Here is a 7,103-nt window from a genome sequence, read left to right as displayed (position 1 = left end):
TAACCCCTGTCACATCTTTAGTCAGGGGTGTAATTTTAGAAAACCCACGTGCTTCTTTTGCTCCGACTTCGTACCTACGCGGCAGGATTGTTCCCGTAGCATAAAGTGAATTCAAGAGAAAACCACACTGTCCGCGATTGAATTGAAACAGGCTTCTATTATTTTGGGGTATCGATTTTTTAAAAGCTTTTACTAATAGTTTTTTTTTTAAATCTGCTCAGTTTTTTTCAGATTCCCCAAACAACAAGAAGCAGACAAAGTTAAATATTTCCTTTTCCCGTGGAATTTCGAAAAATCCTTACTTTGTGCACTCCTATGATACTTTATCTACATGTGTGCCAATTCAGGTCTGTCAGCCTGTCCTGTCACAGTATACTGTTTTACAGGTATGGATAAATGTTTACGTATAAGTTGATTGGTTGCGTAGGTACTAATATGTCCTCCTAACCGTTAAGGAGTTATACCTTCCATCATCAGCTCACCTGAATAACCAGAAAGAATACAACTAAAGGTCTACCTATACGTGCTTATGATGTTGAAAGAAACTTCCTCTAACTCCTAACCGTTAAGGAGTTTAAACATTCCATCATCAGCTCATCAACATGAGATGATGTCTGTCAGACGCAAAATACTTAAATAACTCGAGATAATTATACAAAACCGTAATGCGTGCCTACAAAATTGAGGGTTGCCCTCGATTTCCCTGAGATTCCGTCATCAGATTTCTGATTTGGTGACAATGGGACTACTCAGCAGGAGTAGATATTATTTCGAATAAAAATTATTTAAAAAATCAGTCCACAATTGAGCGAGAAATCGGTGAACAAACATAATAAATATATGTAACGGAATGCATAACCTCCTCATTTTTGAAGTCGGTTAAAGAGCTTTTTTGCAGCGTACGTGCGTATAAACTTTTGAATTTTGTATTTTAGCTTTCTACAACCAGTAAAACGCAAAATCCTGTTTTTCCCGTTCCCATAAGAATTTCGAGAAATGCTCTGTTAATGCTCTTCTACACTCCCCAGACACACTTGCCAAGTTTCAGCTATCTACGACCAGTAAAAAGAAAAAATTCCGTTTTCCCTGTTTCTCGTGTGAATTTTGGACAGTCCTCTCTCAGTGCTCCTCTACATTGCCAAATTTCAGCTTTCTACCAGTAAAACGAAAAGTCCCATCTTTTCCCTTTCCCGTGAGAATTTCGGCAAATTATCTCTTAATGGTTCCACAATAATACTAATGCTGTTTAATGTAAAATTGCAATAATACTAACGATAAATCTGTTTTTTCCGTTAACGTCAGAATTTCGGGAAATCTTTTGTAGTGCTCCCTACACTCCTCCCCAAGGAACCTAAATGCCAAATTTGAGTTTTCTACGATCAGTAAAACGAAAAATCCCGTATTTTCCCGTTCCCGTTGGAATTTTGGAAAGTCCTCTCTTAACGCTCTTCTACAATCCCCAAGCAACCTACATGCCGAATTTCAGCTTTCTAGGACCATTAAATGAAAGATCCTGTTTTTTTCCCTTTCCTGTGGGAATTTCAGGAAATTATTTCTTAATGGTTTTCTTCACTTCTCAAGCAACTTACATGCCAAATTGCAGCCTTCTGCGACCAGTAAAAACGAAAAATCCCATTTTTCCCGTTCCCGTCAGAACTTTCGGGAAATCATTTTGTAGTGTCTCCTATACTCCTCAAGGAACCTATATGCAAATATCAGTTTTCTAGGACCAGTAAAATGAAAAAATCGATCCCGCTAAACTGAATATAAATCCCGTTTTTTCTTATCCCGTGGGAATTTCCCAATTCCTTAAAACTGTTTTTTACTATTATAATCACCTACTTCTATGCCAAATTTTGAAGAGTCTAGTAATATAGTTCATAGATTTCAGTTAAACTGAATATATAAATCCCGTTTTTTTCCCGTTACCGTTAGAATTTCCAAAAATCCTTCCTTAGTGGGGATGCCTACATTGTATAAGGTATCTATGTGCAAAATTTCAAGTCTCTAGGTCCAGTGGTTTGGGCTGTGCGTTGAAATATCAACGATTGATTTTCGATTGACTTTGTCACCACATTACCCCTTTCAGGGGTTAAACTCTCAAAAACCTGAAACACGTGTTACTTATTTGTTGTTAAGAATACTCCTGTGAAGTTTCGAATAAAATAGTCTTACTAATCTTGTTTCCCCATACTAACTTTGGACCCACATTTCACCCCCTTTGAGGGTGAATTTTGAAAAATCCTTTCTTAGTGCACCCCTAGACCTTAAAAGGAACCTACGTGCTAAATTTGAATCCTAGAACCAGCGGTTTGGGCTGTGCGTTGATACATCAGTCAATCACTTTTGCCTTTTATATATATAGATGATGCGTATAAAAATATTTCGTATAATGTTTAGTCGCTATATAATTTTCGTTTCATATATATTGTTGTCATCATAGCATAGCAATACTTGTAATATTATATTTACATAGTCCCTGTGCTCCTATGAAGAGCTACGAAATAGCCCGAAATATGTCGAGCTAAATTGACTTGAACGTGAGTTATTTGTTGCAATATCTTTTCAAATATCACTCAAAATATATTTACATAGGTTTGGTTTAATTGTTATTTTGTATGTTTATCATTTGATATAAAAATATTTAATTTTAAAGACTTTATTATAAGTACATAGGGTAACGCACAGCTGGCTAAATATTTTTGATATTAATATGTACAAAAACACAAAAACTTACGACAAAGATACATTTCAAATTGTACCAAACGTTTATATGTTTTGAAATTATTACAAATGTAAAATTTAAAACGATTATACGAATGGGTAAAAACTATGTGAGGCATGAAAACATTTTGAAGAAAATATAAGCGAATGTAAATCCTTAATTATACTAAAATAAATAAACAAACAACTGATAACCGTTGAGATATTTATACAAAGGTCTTATTATCCCTTCAAGGGATCTCTATCAATCAAAGTGGAAATAAATAAATAAAAATGTATTTTATTGTTGCAGCTAAGCGTGACTATTGAAGAAGGCTGCCTTAATGCATACAATGAGAACTTTGAGCCAGTCATCGTTCATAGGCTCGTTGATATTATAAGGTACGTGATTTATTCATTATCTATCATCATCACCATCACCATCATCGAGATCGTAATCGTCTTCACCATCATCATCATCATCATCATCATCATCATCATCATCATCATCAGCCTACAGCAGTCCACTGCTGCGCCCTGTCCTCGGCTCGACGCGTCCAGCTTCTGAAAATGATAACCTAACCAACAAAAGTTTTGAGAGTGGTATATACCAAGTCGGTTATTTGAGTCACGTAGTGTCTCCATATAGAACTCGATTTTCACCAACTTTCTTATTTTGAAACCGTGAATTCTGAAAATGAAAATGAAAAATAATTTATTCAGTAAATTAAAAAATATATATCTTTATTGCCTCATCTTAACTTATTCACACAATTTAGAAAGTTTGAAAAAGTACACACAACAAAAAACTTAGTTAATTAATAAACTGTGCTAGTGCTTCTTTTCAACCCCCGACGCAAAAAGAGGGGTGCTATTGAGTAAACATGATAGGTATCGTACAGAGTACAACGCTCCTCCAAGTTATTTAACTTAAAATTACTTAGGTGTAGATATTCTGTTACAAACAAATGCACACAAAAACAAACACTCAAACACACACACACACACACACACACACACCTGCACACGTACACAACAAATTCTTGGGATACTCATTATCTCTAGACAAATTTGATGTTTGGACTCAGTTGTAATTAATTAATAATGTTTATGTTGAATAATTATTATGCCTATTGTAATGATTACTTTTATCGTCCACTGCTGGACATAGGCCTCCCCCAAGGCTCTCCACTCAGACTGATCTTGTGCTTTCCGCATCCACAGCGATCCCGCAAATTGCACCGCCTGCTAAAATGTATTCCTTCTCTCTTTTGTAAAGGTTGCATGGAAGAGATCGCTCTGCAGCGATAGGGTCGCCTATTGTTTTCTGTACTGCATACTATGTGTTGGTGTTCAATAAAGAGGTTATTGACATCATCATTAAGACGACCAGATGGCCTAGTGGTTAGAGAACCTGACTACGAAGCTTGAGGTCCCGGGTTCGATTCCCGTGTCGGGGCAGATATTTGTATGAAAAATACGAATGTTTGTTCTCGGGTCTTGGGTGTTTAATATGTATTTAAGTATGTATCTATATCTATATAATTATATTTATCCGTTGCTTAGTACCCATAACACAAGCTTTGCTAAGCTTACTTTGGGACTAGGTCAATTGGTGTGAATTGTCCCGTGAAATTTATTATTTATTTATTATTATTATTATCATCATCAGTCGGAAGACGTCCACTGCTGAACAACGCCGCTTGCATTACATTATAAAAAGTTTTTGGTAAAAAAACATTTTTCATAAAAGCCTTTTTTGCTGACTGTACTTGCATTGTCACCCAAACTACATTTGCATACCAAATTTCAAGTCGATGCTATTCACCGTTGAAGAGTTCCGTCCTGCGGAGACGATCCTGGCTGGACTACCGGGATGTCACTACTAGATTATTGTGTTGTCACGCGATTTACAGAAGTATTCCAAATTTGAAGTCAATCTGACTAGTGGAAGTCGGTCAAATTATACTTGCAAGATTTGAAGACAAGACAGACAGACAGACAACGGGACAGGTGAAACTAAATAAAAGCTTGTAAGAAGGAGCAGTAGGTACACAAACGCGTGATAGGGCTGCCTACTCTACTAACTGTCACTCTTCAGTTGTGACATATGGTGTGATGTGATGTATGGGAGCCCCCCTTAAATATTTATTTTAATTTAATTTAATTATTTATTTTTGAAGTGAATATACAGCTAAATATTCTATGAATATTTCAAGCATCTACCTGTGCCGTCCTATTAATATCGAGCAAAAAAACCCCCCTTAAATATTTTTAGTAATTGTTGTTATAGCGGCAACAGAAATACATAATCTGTGAAAATTTCAACTGTCGAGCTATCACAGTTCATGAGATACAGCCTGGTGACAGACGGACGGACGGACGTTTTTACCTTTTGGGCACAATACAAGTATAAGGTAGTAAATCGAGTTCATACTAGCGTCCGAATCGACACACGCACACAGCCAAGCGTCATTTACACGGCAGCTAACCAATGAGGGCTATCGCGTATGAATTCGCCGCTAGAGGCGCTAGTGTAGCGTGAGGTCTCCGAAATGTCAAATCTCATAGTTTTTGGGTGAGCTACGCGGGTTTAATTATAATTAGAATAATTTTGTGAATATTTTGCAATATCTGATTTTAATTATAGCAAATATGCGTTCCGGGGCAATGAATGTCTGTGTTTTGAGACAGTTTTGTCTTTCGGAAACCTTTTTCCTCCTTTTTTTCCGAACAAAACGGGGACTATGCAACACTGGGGCATGCTCGATATTTTTATGGTACGGTTTTAAGGTGTATTAAATATGATTTTAATCTAAACATTGTCTTTACGCCCGTAATAACAGACTTTGAAAGCCATACTTAAAAACCTCACGCAACAGTGCGCCATCTAGTGAGACAAAAAACGATAGCCCTCATTGCAAGACAAAACTACGCAGTGCCACGCGCAGTCCGGTCGCTGGTCGAGTGCTGTGCCGCGTCGCCCGCTCTATTCTTCACCCCCGTTTCGATGAAGTAACGTGGCTATAGCGCTCGGTACTAACTCTTCATAAGAATGATATTTTTTTTATGTGATAAAAGTCAATAACAAGTCATTTCGAACTTGCCGCAATCGCAGTATGCATTTTTTTGTCTATTACCAAATTATAATTTAATTAATGCAGTAATCACGCACACACACACCCACAGCGATCACGGACACCCACATGCATATACCTACTCAGGCGCATGCACAAATACGCAACACAGCACCCACCACATTTTTATTTTTTATTTTATTATGTCCCTCTTCTAGGGACAATCTGAAACCAGCGCTGGGCATGCCTAGCATACGCTGAGATTGGGACCCATTGCCTAAAATTCTTAGTGTTTTTAGTTTTTAATAATTCGTTTTACTCTAAATTTTATTGTATGTTTTTTTTATTTTTTGTGAGTTGTACTGAGCTAGGTTTTTTTGGCAATAATGATTATTTTACTTTTTTTTTTTATAAATATATAATCATACAATTAACATTCGTTTTAAAAACAACACACATACAATAAATCTACACACGTCTGTTTTACTTTTTGTAGACGCCAACCCTAGCGCTCCGCGCAGCCGTAGGTAGGTATAAATTTCAAGAATACCGCTGAGTCAATCTACTGCCTATTACTTGTATTGTGTTTTGAGTATGGAACCCTAAATATCCCTAGGCGCTTTGGATGAGTGTATTAGTAAAGTTCTGATGATGTGACTTCCTCGCCAGGGCCAGTCAAGTACCAGGGCGACCTGAGGAGCTGTTCTACATACTCCTCAATGAGAAGGAGGCTCTGCTGCATTGCTACTTGTTCCGAGCGAATAGCGTCCATGAGGTATGTTTATTATTATCAAAAAAATATATGAAAAAAGCCGTGGTGGCTTAGTGGTTGGACCTATTGCACCTCTAAGTTTTTTCAAGTTGATGTTAAAAAAATTGTGCGAAATTAACTATCGTACTTAATAATTTTACTGTTGTGTCTTGTGTTAAGTTGGTATTTATGCTGGATCTAGGTGACATAAATTACTTTTTATCCTCTAGTGCATAAAGTAAATATTTCACCTAAGACCAAGGTAATCAGGTGTCAACAGGCACAAACCAAAAAGTTCCTGTATGTTTTTTTATATTTTTTATTTTATGTAAAACTAAAAATCGACTCAAGTCTAGATTGTTCATGAATTAAAAAAAACGATAACTGTCACTGTCAGTCATTTATTGAAACTGAGATTTTATGCCTAAGTACAAACAAAAACCACTAACTCGAAAATGCAGGTAGGTACCTACATATTTTAGAGAACTTATGATATGCATGTAGGTACAAGTAGATAAAATTATGTATGTGACTGTAGGTACATAGTTAGGCATTAAATACTCTTAAGATAT

The 7,103-nt window shown here is 36.5% G+C and overlaps 1 protein-coding gene across 2 annotated transcripts in view; it reads left to right on the top strand.

Moving 5' to 3' along the window:
* The window catches only part of plx (PTB_TBC1D1_like and TBC domain-containing protein plx), a 79,417-nt gene that overhangs the window by 14,459 nt on the left and 57,855 nt on the right, over positions 1 to 7,103 (top strand). The window contains exon 1 of one of the 2 annotated variants that reach the window (XM_074109295.1): positions 6,495 to 6,555. The exons of the other annotated variant lie outside the window; for it this stretch is intronic. The gene's annotated coding sequence lies outside the window, so the exon portion shown is untranslated. Of the gene's footprint in view, positions 1 to 6,494; positions 6,556 to 7,103 lie in introns of those variants that run through there. 2 annotated transcript variants of the gene reach the window in all.

The sequence above is a fragment of the Choristoneura fumiferana genome, chromosome 28 (genome assembly GCF_025370935.1).
Source record: "Choristoneura fumiferana chromosome 28, NRCan_CFum_1, whole genome shotgun sequence".
Taxonomy (NCBI): Eukaryota; Metazoa; Arthropoda; class Insecta; order Lepidoptera; family Tortricidae; genus Choristoneura; species Choristoneura fumiferana.
The sequence above is the reverse complement of the archived record's forward strand: the minus strand, read 5'-3'. Positions and strand labels throughout refer to the sequence as shown.